At 38.4% G+C, this 13,784-nt stretch overlaps 1 protein-coding gene and 1 long non-coding RNA gene across 4 annotated transcripts in view; one reads left to right on the plus strand and one right to left on the minus strand.

Moving 5' to 3' along the window:
* Nucleotides 1-13,784, plus strand: part of LOC131410704 (uncharacterized) — a 145,559-nt gene that overhangs the window by 120,253 nt on the left and 11,522 nt on the right. The gene's annotated exons all lie outside the window — the stretch shown is intronic.
* Nucleotides 1-13,784, minus strand: part of ZEB2 (zinc finger E-box binding homeobox 2) — a 131,489-nt gene that overhangs the window by 68,276 nt on the left and 49,429 nt on the right. The window lies entirely within an intron of this gene.

The raw sequence follows: 13,784 nt of genomic DNA on the forward strand, positions 1-13,784 counted from the left end.
GTTAGAATTGCAGGATCTTTGAAAAAAAATAGGTGACATATTTTGCAAACTTAGCCAAATACTTTTCTTTAACTCTGACCAGATTTACAATGAACTCATATATTGCAACTCTTTGATAATAACTCAAAGATGGAGAAGACAGAGATTCAGCATTTAAGAAGTCAGTTTCTTAAGACTGAGTCTATCCCAAGTGTGTTCCATGCTGTGTGTGTGTGTGTGGTTTTTTTAAAAAGCATTTTATTTTCCACAGTGGAATCAGCTGAGGACAGAGTGTGAGCAGTGACTGCGAATTTCCTTTGCTTCTGTCAAACTGTGTCACAACTGTAAAGTTATTTTAACAGAGTTTATTTGCCTAGGCATTTCCTTTCTCTTGTAGTAGTGTAAGAGAAAGAGAAACAACAATTTAAAATGTAAGTACAGTTGAGTGGATATGAGTGACTCTTCCAGCTCCTAGCATAAGCAGACAGTTCAATGATAAGTATGTGGGCTTCTTTAAAGCTTTTAACAAGTATTCCTAAATCTTTTTGGCTTCTTTCATTTCATTCTTCCTCAAGTAACTGCAGTGGGAATTAGACAGGTTTGAAAGTTCTAATTTCTTTCTTTCTTGGACCAGTCCTGCTTGCTTCTATCATAGTTAATACTGACTCAAATGGGGGAACTTTTGCAAATTCTTCAATATATTGTGTATTTGGTGTAAAAAAAAATCATCACACAAAATACCATAATTGATGCCATTAATATGTTTGGTGGGATTATCCGATAGACTTCCTTGAAGTAACTCTAGTAAATCCTCCAGCCTCAGTCAAAAAAAACCCCCTTGGTCTTAGATCCTGCTCTTGCACAGTCATTCGTACAGTGGCCAGGGCTTAAGCTCCAGTACTGTATGAGAATGCAAACAGCAGATTTCACAATCAGATGACACTGAGACATGCTCACCATGCCCGATTATCTTTACTGACTGTTCTCTCATCTTGGGCCAGCCTAGGGATCTGAGAACCTGCTGCAGTTAGTTAGAAAGAAGTCACTTGACTGCTAAGTTTCCCTCCTGTCTATTCTCAATCACCCCGGCTTCTTAGTCACCACCAGCCAAGGTTCCCAATCAATGTGCTGGCCAGAGAGGCGTCTCCCAAAGGGTTACATTTACCTCTCCCAGGAGAAATGGCTGTAGCAGAAAATGCACTATCAGTCTCTGTAGGCTTTCTATAGTATCTCCATTTCCAGACTCGCATGTATGCCTTAAAAACTCTTTCCTTCTCCTAAGTTTAGGAGGACAGGTTGATTATGTAATAATACCAGGCATTTATGCACTAATCTACTGACAGCAGAGCTCATTCATAGACATTTTTCACTTGATCCTCATAACAATCCTTTGAAGGGAGGGGGGTAATTATTAATATCATGATTTTATAGATGAGTAAACTGAGACTAGAAATTTTAACTGACTTTCCCCCGAATCACCTAATGTCACAATCTGGATCTGATTCCTGCCCCCAGATCCTATCTGACTCCAGATTCTATCTGGGCTCTTTTCTTCACCTCTGGGGTACAAATCCAAGACAGCACACAAAAGCCAAAACAGGATTTCTAACTATTTAGCAGAGTATGGTGGTGTAAGTATAATATCCTTATTCATCTGAGCCGGTGGATACATCTGTGCCCAGGCAGAAGAGGGAAGGGGGAGGGGGGAACTAAGGCAAAGTCAAGAACAACTGAACTAGAAGTTGTAGGAAAAGCAAGTTAGTTATAAGGAAGAGCACGTGGTCTGCAATATGTTAAACATGTATTAATGTGATAAGTGATGTTCATTATTTTGAGATAGAATAGGTGTTATCTTGCTTGAAGCGTTTTTTTTATTTTTATGTAGTTTTATAATAACTCACCAAAGTGATATGCTGATCTACCATATTCACGCTCATCTTCTAATTTATTTGAACATAAAATTCAAATGGATTTCACAAACGAACAGAGAACTGTGTACTAAATAACTCATATGAGTACTTTTTTGGTTGACTTTTTTTTTCTGCCACAATTAATGCTTCTTTTAGGATTTGAAGTTAGGTATTCATTTAAGAGTACTATTCTTCCCTTGGTCATGTGAATGTCATTGGAGTATTAACAATAAGACTAATTTAGAGAACTGATATGTAATGTCACAGATTCTATAATATACACGGGAAACTGAGTTCCTTACTCTATAGGCCTTGAAATTGGCTCCCATTTGCCCATATTCATTGGCTATTTTCATTGCTTCTTTAATGTTATCTATGTTATACACACATACATACACAAACACACACTTCACCACCACACACTACTTCACACTTTTCAGGCATTTTTATTTACTGGAGTTAAAATTTTTTTAAAAAGCAAATAAAAATGTCAATCAAGTTTAATAACATTTTAAAATTATCTTATTTTATATTTTTATGACTGAAATATAAACTCTGGATGAATAGGAATTGAATTGGAAATGCTCACCAGCATTTATGTTAGCATCAGAGAAAGACTTGTAACAAGTGACCTGACTTTCATAAGAATGCATTTAGAAGGGTTTGCCAATTCTTGCCAGCTGGACGGGTCTTACTGATATCGATTCATACCACACTATTCACCTTGGGCATAATATAGATAGACGGGATATTATGGGGCTTGGACTTAAAAATCATCATTTTGCAATTTTTTCACATTTCAGCTGATAGAAGACACAGCGGATACTTAAATGTTCTAACAGAAAGAAAAAAAGTCCTGTCCATTCTTCTGAAATTTAAGTAGGCAGCCCTTGAAAGATCACTGGGAAAAGTCTGTATTTTCTCAGGTTTAACTAAATAATTTATGCATACTTTCACTTTGGCATGATGAAGCAATTTTAGCCTTTAAAACCCACAACTACTCAGGAGGGAAAAGGTCTAGTTCCTGCAACTTAAATAATTGAAACATCCAGGTGGAAATGCTTTCAGCAGTTTCCCTTTTTGAGACAAAGGAAGAAGCCTTCAGAATTTTGAGATACCAAGAATAAAGAATTGATAAAAGACGTAACCCCGGGTGTATTTAATTCAGAATGGAAATCCTGCAATATTTTTTGAGTGACGTGGACCGGAGTGAGGGATGAGGTGAATTGTCTGCTGGCCTGCTGTTTATAATAAATGAACACGTAGAAAATAATATGTCAGCACAGCCCTAAGTCACACATATATGTCTATACATATACACATATACAAATAGAAATATCTATAAAGGCTAATATAACCCTATGGCCCACGTCAGCCCAAGCCTTAAGCATTGGGTAGCTCTTAGAAGAAGCTGTGTTAACATACATTGGGCTTTAATCCCTGGCTTCTTGGGTTCTATAAATGTGTATATCTTTTGATATATAACTAAGTAGATTAGGATGAATGAGAATGGAACAAAATGCCATTTCTCTAGGGCATAGGATGGCCAAAAAGAATACAAGGAACTACTAAAATACTAGAGGAGATTTTAAAACGTAGGTGTCCAGTATAATCAGCCCTATGAGTCTCTGGCCTCTTAGCCTTACGTCAGATTTCAGAACTGCCATGGGGAAGTTTGCCTTCTCACTTGCAGGTCTGTAAGTGACATACTTGTAAAAGAGTGTGGGATTGAAGCACAGCCCCTGTAGATTTAGAGCACAGCTTATAATCAGAAAGTTTTGAGGGTAAAAATTTCCTGCTATCTTATAAACATACCAAAAAACGTATATGGTATTTAGTGTTGTAATTTCTTGGGGGAGAGAAAAACACCCATCAACTCATACGTGCAGCACCGTTGTTGTTTTTTTTTTAATCTTTGTCACATCCAGATTTGATGCCCCATGTAAAGATGAATATCAGCTAAGTTATAAAATAAGGTAACAGAGCTAAAGAGTTGGTTTCCTTTAGAGTTGAGTGTGACAAAAATTATACAGGAAGGGGACAAAGAAATCTTGCTACATATGTATTTCTTAAAATGAATGGAGGCTTCATTCCTTTATCAAGGAAAATAGGTCTTCAATGTTCATGAATTTTAACTCTCCAGAACTTTTGGCCCTGTGCATCATGGGCATGCAACACATTGGGTCCCCTAAAGAGAGATCCTGAAGAAAATGTGAAGAAAAGTTACTCTCTGAGCCAACAGGAAATGTTAAGCTTGGCCAGGGCTGCATAAAAGAGGGTTGCTGAAACCAAACATCACGTCCAGAACAAGGTCGCTATGTTATGATGATTTCATTCTGAATGCAATGTTGGATTTGTTTTTGTTGTGGTGGTATGGGGTGAGGGCCACTTAAGTGACGTAGGTTAGAGATGTGGAATGGGGAAGAGTGATATTAAACCATGGACACAGTGCTGTTAAGGGATTTGAGAAATATTATTCTTAATGTATTTAAAGAGCTTGCACATCAACAGCTAAGGTATGGAACGTGCATGGTGGACCAAAAAGAGACTGAAGGAGGCGGACGGTTGTTTTTTCTTTCATTTTTTTTTTTCTTTCCTTTTTATTTTTGCTTTTCCTTTTTTTTCTTTTTCTTTTTGGTCATCCACTGACTTTAATGAAGCCCAGCCAGCCTCTTAAGCCTGGGAAACTTGGAGAACTTTTCTGTTTAAAGTGACCTTGTTCCCAGGGTTTTCCCTACAATTTCTCTCAGCTCTCTTGCAAGGATGAATATTCACACTCCTGCTCTGAATCTTAGAACAGAGCACCTGGCATAAACAGAAAATTTTAATCCCATCTGAAGTATACTACTACGAGTACTTTTTTTTTTTAGGAAGAAGAAACCTTTCTCCATAATCCTGCTAGTTATACTTCTTAACTGTATTATTTTAAGTCAATTAATTCAAATTTTAAAATAATGAAATTACTAGCAGAGACTCTAAACTTCTTTTAGTATATTAAATTGGGCAGATTGCTTCTCTCCTTCTAATTATGAATGTTGCAGTTACAAAAGAAACTGTCATTTTGATAGAGCAAAAGACAATCTGTCTGCCAAAAATGTCCAACCATAATTCTAAAAAAAAGTCATCGGCATCAAGAACATGCTACTTTGTTTGATGTACTGTCTTATTGGAAACCTAATTTGCTTTCAACCTCTGAGACAGCACATAACATAAGTTTGTGTGACTAATTTTTCTTGGAAATATGAGTAATTAGAATTAGGGGCCATTTTCATAGCAGGAGTGGACAGGTTTTTAAAAAATTCAAAGTAACTGCTCGAGTTATTTTCTTTGCTTTTTTTATAGCACTCCTAAAACCAAGTAGAGGGGGGATGCTGAGCTTTGTACTGGATAATGCGGGTCCCCATGTAAATTGTGAGCGATTGCAAAGTACGGAAAGGTTTATTACCTAAGGTGAGCCCTCCCAGAGCTCCCGGAGTATAAAAGCATTAAGCGTGTGTTCTAACAAAGTCATAAAAATCAATAAACAGGAACCCCCCACCTGTGCAATGGCCCCAGTGTTAAGTTTTATACATGTAGTAATAGTGCATATCAATTTTCACCACCCTTCCTACGCTAGCTATTACAGGGCCTACCACCACCGGAGGGACGACAAGAGCCGCACCATTCATCCATCCCACGGAGTTGTCTACATGCCAGGCCCATTGCATCATTGTCAGTTTTATTCTATCTGCAACTGGACAAGGCTGCAGCCCTAGCTTCTATACACCCACTCAGTACCGCAACAATTGCAAACTGTGTGCCTCTGTTTAAAGAGTTTACAAGTCCTCCCGAAAGAAAAACAGAACCGTTGCATATTAATGCCCCAGACCCCGCAGGATCACACAATGGAAAGAGGAAGGACAAGTCGCTGCCACCAATATGCGACCTTGTCTAACTGCTGCCGTCTCGGGCTTATCCACCAAGTTTAAAAAATAACCATGCATTCTCCATAAGCATCCAGATGACCAGGTTTCTACAGCAACTACTTAAAATCTGCAAGCTCCTTAATAGCCAAAAGATTCAGACAGCACAGGTCACCGTTTTATTACAACCATGGTAACATATGCTAAAAATTAGGCCCTAAATACGCAGTATTTTCACCAGGTTACAGAAATAACTACTAGCATCACACTTAGTTCATAATTAAAGGAAATCCACCCACCCCACCTCCCCATTTTTACCAACAAGGCAGAAAATATCACTGAATGTGTAACCTTTGTATCACATCCACTCTTTGCCATCCACTACCCTGTATGGAATTGGGGGTACAGGCTTATTAAAGTCTCAGACACTTGTCCGTAAAGAGGTCCAATAACTTTGGGGGAAATACTTCACTTGGGGAATTCTGGGAAAAAAGAATTAAAGAAAAAAAATCCTCCTTTTTAATTATAATCCAAAGATAACTGCTCTGTAGTAATGAGGAACGTTTGAGAAAAGAGCCTTCATTCAGACACAGGACTTGGGTGAATTTTTTCTTTCTTGTAAATGGTTCTATTGGCCATAGTTTTAATAGGCCTGAAAAACAAAAGGCCGCCCTTGGTGATGACTCCTCTTCTTCCTTCGCCAGCAAAAAACAAAACAAAACCAAAAAAACCAGGAGTTTTATCTATCTAAGGTTGCCTTTGATAGTGCTCGCTCACAGCACGGAAGTGCCACTCACGGGTACTTAAAGCTGCGTCATTTAGGAGCATAAAAATAGAATAAAGTTGTGCAGCAAATGAGAAATTATGATATAATTCAAGTGCTGTGGCATGAAACAGGCAAAATGAGCCATCTAAACATTTTCCAGAACCAAAAAAAAATTGAACCAAAAAGAAAATGGAAAATCCAACTCCAGTATGATTTCCATAAAGGTGTTCTAGAAGTCTTACTAACTTCAATGCCATCCACAAGAACAGTTGCTATGGATATTATGACAAAATTCGACATTTCTAGCAGTGCAAAGAAAGTGAAGCACTGCAGCTGTGAACAGCTGGCATACAATAGATAATTTAAGGGAAAGTGACCCTCATGTATAATTTTTAACTGAAGAACTGTTAGGCCCCATTAGTTCCAATAGGGCCTGCCAGGACCAAGATCGGTTTATAGGAGTATTGTATTAGCATAGCTTCTGAAAGAGCAGCGTGAAAACATAATATGGGGATTCAGTAAATTTAGTGTGTTTAAAAATTGTACACATACTGACATCAATGCATTCCGCCTCTGTGTTCAGAATGAAAAGCCCAATGGGGTAGGAACTGCCAGGGTAAACAATTTGTGAAAAAACCCTTCTGAGGAGTTGTACTATGTTCAAAAGTAACCCCCAAAAAGTTAAAAGGGAAAAACTAGATGGTGGCTATCGTACTGATTATTCACTGTGGTACTGAATGCTTATGACTCAAAGGCCTTGAAGGAAATAGGGCAAGGGGCAGAAAAACTATACATACCAATTCAACTGAAGTTCTTGTTAGGAAGTATGGAAATTCCCATACAGTGTGTGAAGGAGGCGACACGATCTTATTGGGGAATATAACATGTATGTTTCAAAAGTAATAGCAAAAGTAAATCATAGAGAGAAAAAAAGAGGTCTCCTCACCCCCTTCAAGTTGGCCATTCAACTAAGCAAATATGTATTAAAGCTTTCTTGGCTCCAGGGTTATCTAACTTCAACACACAGGAGAATGACAATGATATACAAGTGGCATGCTACGGTTTCAAGGAGTGCCGTCTTTATTGAAAGCATGGATTCATGGCAGAGTAAAGGAAAGAGTGAATAGTCAGGGAAGGCTTTACGGAGAAAGGGGTAACGGAAATGATGTATATACGACATACTTAATCTAGTGCCTTGGAGCTCAGTTAATGGTGGCTATGTTTAGCATCTGGTGGAAAGCACCATACTTAATTTTGTTGTGTGATGTTGTGCAGTTTAAAATCACGTTTGTCTTACCTCCCTATCCTTAGGGAGAACTACTTGATACTGTCTTGTTGGTATTGTTTGGGTAAATGTTTGGAGGAAATTTCAGGCACTTATATCCCAAATTAATGGGATCCTTGGCATCCTCTCTCTCTTTTAATGTTGCACTGATGTGGAATTAATCTCTCTATTTAGGTGGTTTGTCTTTGCTACAAATATTAAATAATCAAGTCAACATCTTTATATATTTAAATCTACCATTTTGTTATTTAGAGAGGCAACTATTCACTTCCATAATGATAGCCACTTAAATCAAAGTCTACTAATTAGATAACATAGCTAGGGTTTACAGGTATTATAGAATATTCTTTACTTGACACTATATTATAAGCAATCATATTCTCAGCTATAAAAGGGTTTAAATAGTAATGTATTTTTTAATTTGCTTTATAAACTAAACAAGCAATCAATGTACATTAATAAGCCTAATTGTTTTTTTGGCATCTGTCCATTCATTTGATCCACCTTGACAGCTCCAGCAAAACTCAGTAACCACAACACACAAGGAGGAATCATCAGTGACACCCTCTCAAATACATATTATGTGTTAAATTATTTTGATATTGAGAGATTAAAACTTCTCTAGCTTTCCATAATGTCCCCTTACATATGTTCCAGACAAGGAGTTTGACAGACATTTCCACCTCAAACACCACTTTCAAGTGGCCATAAAACAAGCCTTAATGAGGTGATAAATGTGTTTACCTTTGATTAGGTGAGCTGCTCGATAAGATAACATGGAGGACCACTTTCCAAGAGTAAATATGTACAGAAATTGCTGGCCACTACTGTTCTGCTGGGATTCTAGAGATAAGCACAGCTGCGGTAGGAACACCTCAGTCCTCCAACACACCTTTCCACTGGCTAACTTGATTTTGCCAATGGAAAGAGTAATACGTGTGAGAAATTTTTACATCACCTCTGGACTCCAACACTTCTTAGAAAACCCATTCCAGGATCTAAGACTCTGTGTTGTTATACAACTTGACCACAGCTCTTCCCGTGTTATAGGACAACTATTTTCTTGTTTGTCTGTTTCTCAGTAAACTGTGAGGACTGAGATTTTGTTTCCTTGTCTTTGTATTCTCCGAGGCTAGTGCTGTGCCTGGCCCATGGCTGACAGTAAGTAGTATCTTTTGAATGCATGAATTTTGTTGTTGTTTCTAGAGACATGGAGCAATGTTTTGTAATTCTAGAGATCTTCCTTATGTGGTAGAAGCCTTCTATCTAGTCTTATGTATATAAATTTGTGCCTTCTGCCAAATAGAGCAATAAGCACCCACCAAGAGCACTATTCAGTAACATACTCTCTACTGGTTTCAGTTGACCTTCCTGCAGTGTGACTTTGGCATATTCACCACAAAGGTATGGTGGTTTGGTTTCACATGAGGAGACTGTTATCATTTGGTCCTTGACAACTTCCGAAAACAGTTACTTTTAGCTTAACAAGCAAACATGTAACTGATAAAACTGGAAGAAAAATAAGGCCAAAATGGCAGCCTCGCCACACAACTTGCATGTGTTCTAAAATAAAGGAAATATGAATAAAAGGTAACTTATTCAGTGTCACTCGTACATATTTATAGTTTAAAAATTAGTCAAAGTTTATGTCCTGAGGTTGTACCTACAGGAAGCCAGATGTGCCTTCTGCATGTGACCTAAGACAGGCCTAGAGCAACAACTAGATAATTTCTCGCTCATCCTCTACACCGTTGATTGCGGCGGCTTTCTGAGGTGAGAGAAACTGACAGCACTAACTCTCCAGGGCAGAACTTTCCAGTCAAGTGGATCAACGGACTGAAAATCTCTTATGAATAGTCATTAGGCCTTCATTACAAACCCCTCAAAACCCAGTTCTCTTTTCGCAACCAAATGCCTTTTGTCATCTTCACAAGGTGCATCATTTAATTACCAATTGATTTCTTTATATATGACAACATGTCAGATAGCAAAATACAGTGTATCTCCCTTAGGGGGAGAAGTCTGTTAACTCTCAGTATGCCAGATTACAGAATTATCTGGAAAACAGGCACCCTGCATACTGTTTCTTCAATTTAACTACTTCTTCTCACATCTGAGTTTCTTTCTTTTTATTGTAAAAAGCCAATAAAAAAAAAAAAAGAAGAAAGCTAAGGAGAATCATCATGGAGTCCTCCCATATCCTGAAACACTTTCAAATTAGCGAGAATACATTTTAAGCTGTCTCTCCATGAAAAATGAATAGTCAACAACATATAGAGAATATATAGTGAATTCCGAAATACAACTATATAGAGATCTACCACAGCCCATCTATCTACATAAAAAAAAGTCAAACAATTGTTCTCATTATACCAAGAATTTACTCAGCTTCTGACTTAGCTAATGCACTGAATCTTTGCTGCGCAACTGCTGCCTGATAATCAAGTCAGTACTGTATTAATAAGCTGAATAATAAGGGAATTTCAAAAATGTACAAGACTATTATACCGTAACAATAAAACCTCAAACGGAGTAAACCAGGGCAGTGCTGAAGGTGGGCGTCAGAAAATAATGAAACCAGTGTTGCAGCAATGCACTCCATTGTGTGGTAGTGTAAATGCTTGCTTCTTTCATACACAGAAGCCACATTACATGAGTCCGAAATGTTCTCAGAGCGTCACTGTGACTGGTTGTGCTAGAACCTGGCACCAACGGGCACTGAAAGCTGACATTATACTGTAGGATGTGCTGCAGGTGTGCAGGCCTGGGAACGTGCTCTAATTACATATTTTCCTGCCGCGCAACAATTAAGGTCGCCAAAATAATTGCCAGTTTCTTAATCCCTCTCTAACAAGACTGACATAAGGAATGGTTTATTTTTCTCTGGTTGTTTTGAAAGCGTTCCTCAAGATTTTGGTTTTCTGTGGAACTGCATAAAACTAATTCTTAGGTTCAGATGTGTGATTATACCCATTGTTAAAAAAAAAAAAAAGGCCTGTCTTTGAATTGTAGTAAAACTAAAATAATAAAAAAAAAGTGAATTGTATAACCTGGTAGGTGGTTTCAACACTTTTAAAGAAGGTAAATTTTTCTTTTAAAACCCCATGTTTCTACTTTCTGAACTGCTCAAATCATGGGGAATGTTAAAATGTGCTGGGAAAAAAAAAAGCAGAACACAGGAAAACACAGACAAAACAGGTATCTTCACTTATTTAGCAGTGGTTCTTAACCTTTTAGGAGGTCATAGAGCCTTTTAATAGTCTGATTAAATGTATGGACCCACTGCCCAGGAAAATGTACATGCATTTCTGGTAGTTCACCAATCCCTTAAAAATCCATTAATGAATTGCAAGGAAAGAACCCCAGTCAACTAACAAATATTGCAATTATTTATACACCTCCCTTCATTCATCCATCCTTGCATCCTTTGAGCCATCACATGAAGGATATAGTATCTACCACAGGCATCAGAAACCAAGTTTGTGGGATTTATATTTTTAACTAAAACCCATTTCTTTCATTATTATTAGTTGTCAATTTCTCATTTTAGTTGGGCTAATTGGGCAGAGCTGAATCATTTAGTGAATTTTGAGCCAGCTTACTTGCTCTTGTCTCTTTTCCTACAAATCAGAAGATAGCAGTGCGTGCTGATTGAGTACTTAGCAGACAAACTGAAGTTATGTCAAGCGCATTACGATTTAACACAGGCTGAATGGTAGGGGCAGCAGATGTAACTAATGGGGTTAGGGAGAGAAGAAGCTCCAGTGGAGAGACAGGGGATCGAGGGGAAACAAAAGTGATTGTATCGGTAATAGAGACTTCAAAGAGGAGTAGTTTGGAAGATTTAGGGAGGGGGGGGGTGTCTGGCAAATGGAAAAAGAGGCATATCTGCCTATGGAGTGGCTGATACAGGACAGAGGAAAGGCCTGCCAGGAGAGAAAGCAAAGGAGGAGAATCGAAGGCGAGGAAAAATCGAAGGCTGAGTCTATTTATGGAGGTCACAACACAGGGCCCCATACAGTTGGAACTGTCCCCAACTGTCCTGTTTTGAGTATCCCGTCCATGAGACATCTTGCTAAGTTGGAGATAAAAAGTAACTGCAATAATTTCATCTTGATGTTTGAAAAGAAAACAAATTCATCTTGATGTTTGGAAAATCCTTGCATTACCAGACTGGTGTGTGGTTTAAATATTAACTGCTTCCCTACCTCCTTTCTTTCTTATGTGTTGGATGTTGAAAAACAGGGTTTCATCAAAAATGAGCTTTCTTAATGGACAACTAAAATTTGCGTCTTATGCATAAAAGGGAGGAACAGGCACACATCTCTCTTCTTTTAGGAGACGAATGAGATACTCTGGTTTTTACTTGAGGAGGTGGACACTTGAATCCCAGTGGTGGAGACAGAGAGAGACAGAGACAGAGAGAGAGAGAGAGAGAGAGAGAATGTGTGTGTGTGTGTGTGTGTGTGTGTGTGTGTGTGTGTGTGTGTGTATTACTGACAGTGCTACAGGGAGTGGGGAGAGAAGGGCAAGGACGAAATCCTTAAAGGAGATCAGGGAGGAGTGCAGGGGCCAGAACTGGGCTGTGCCGTTGAAAATTATACCATACTCTGGGTGCTGTTTCCACCATCAGTGGACAAGTTCTGTCCTTACTCACATGGTGAACGCCACTCATTTTTTTTCTAAGGCCAACTCAAGCATGTGCTGTCTTACAGCTGTGCTGACCTCTCCAAGAGAGGGAATCTCAGTCCCTTCCTGTACATACATCAAATCAAGGACTCACCTTGATCATGACTCGATTCATTCCATCAGCCACTCAATAAACATTTATGGCTTTCCTGAATATTTCTTGAATGTTGAATTTTTGAATATTTGCAATGCATCAGGCTCTGACCCGACCAAACTGTTCTTTCTGACTGATCTGTGTGGCTCTGTGAGGACTAACCTTTGGACCCTCAGTGCTAGAGCAGCACCTGGCACCTGGTGAGTAGCTAATATTTGTCAAATACAATAATGAATTGACTGAACATAAAATAACTTCCTTGTTGGCAGGTTTATCGTAAAATAATTCCAATAGGTGTAAACTTTAAAAAAAAATGGTTTTCTCATATAGAAGTATACTCATTGGCAAAATAAGTTTTTAAAGTGTTGCAGTTCAGTTCCTGGTTTAATCACAATCATCGTACAAGTAGCTTTTTCCTGGGCACGGCCCATACACCAACTAACACATAGCCTTTCACAGAGCATGCTAAGTAGATGCCTGTGGATTCATTTTTGATTGTTATAAATGCCATCAGTCAGTACCGAGCATCTCACAAACAGTTCCGAGACTCTAGTCTGCTGATCTCGTGTGGGCCTACAAGACTCTCTATTAGACCCTATTCATACGATTCTATACCTACCCCATAACAGGCTTTTTTTCTAACCCAATTTCCTTGACCTGTGTTTTCCTTCCAACCAGACTTCAGAGACAAAGGCAGAGCAGTAAATCATTTTCTTAGAAAAACACCATCAGGCTATTTTGGTCATTTGGCCTGTTATTTACACGCTGTACCTGAAAAGTTATTTCAAGATAGTGTAGCTCACTAAATTATATTTTCCTCATTATCATTATTACTTCAAAATGACCATTAATTTGCTCTTTGGCTTTCCAAGTGGGAAAACATCAAAGAAACAAAAGTTCTCCCTAATTTAACTTTTCTTGAAAGGTAACTGATTTACAAACAAATTACTTGGTGCCTTGTAAGGAAGACCCAAATGTGTCTGCTAATTTGATACATTTTCAAGGGCTACAGTGTGGAAATGAAGCTCTAAGAAACTCCTGTGTGATCCACAAACAAGTTCACGCTGTATTACACGTGCATCAGATACAGGGACCAGACCCTCTGAGTTGCAAGCAACCTGCCCTGGAGAATGCTTGCTTGGCAATGCCTTAAACGGCT

Source organism: Diceros bicornis, chromosome 10 (genome assembly GCF_020826845.1).
Source record: "Diceros bicornis minor isolate mBicDic1 chromosome 10, mDicBic1.mat.cur, whole genome shotgun sequence".
NCBI lineage: Eukaryota > Metazoa > Chordata > Mammalia > Perissodactyla > Rhinocerotidae > Diceros > Diceros bicornis.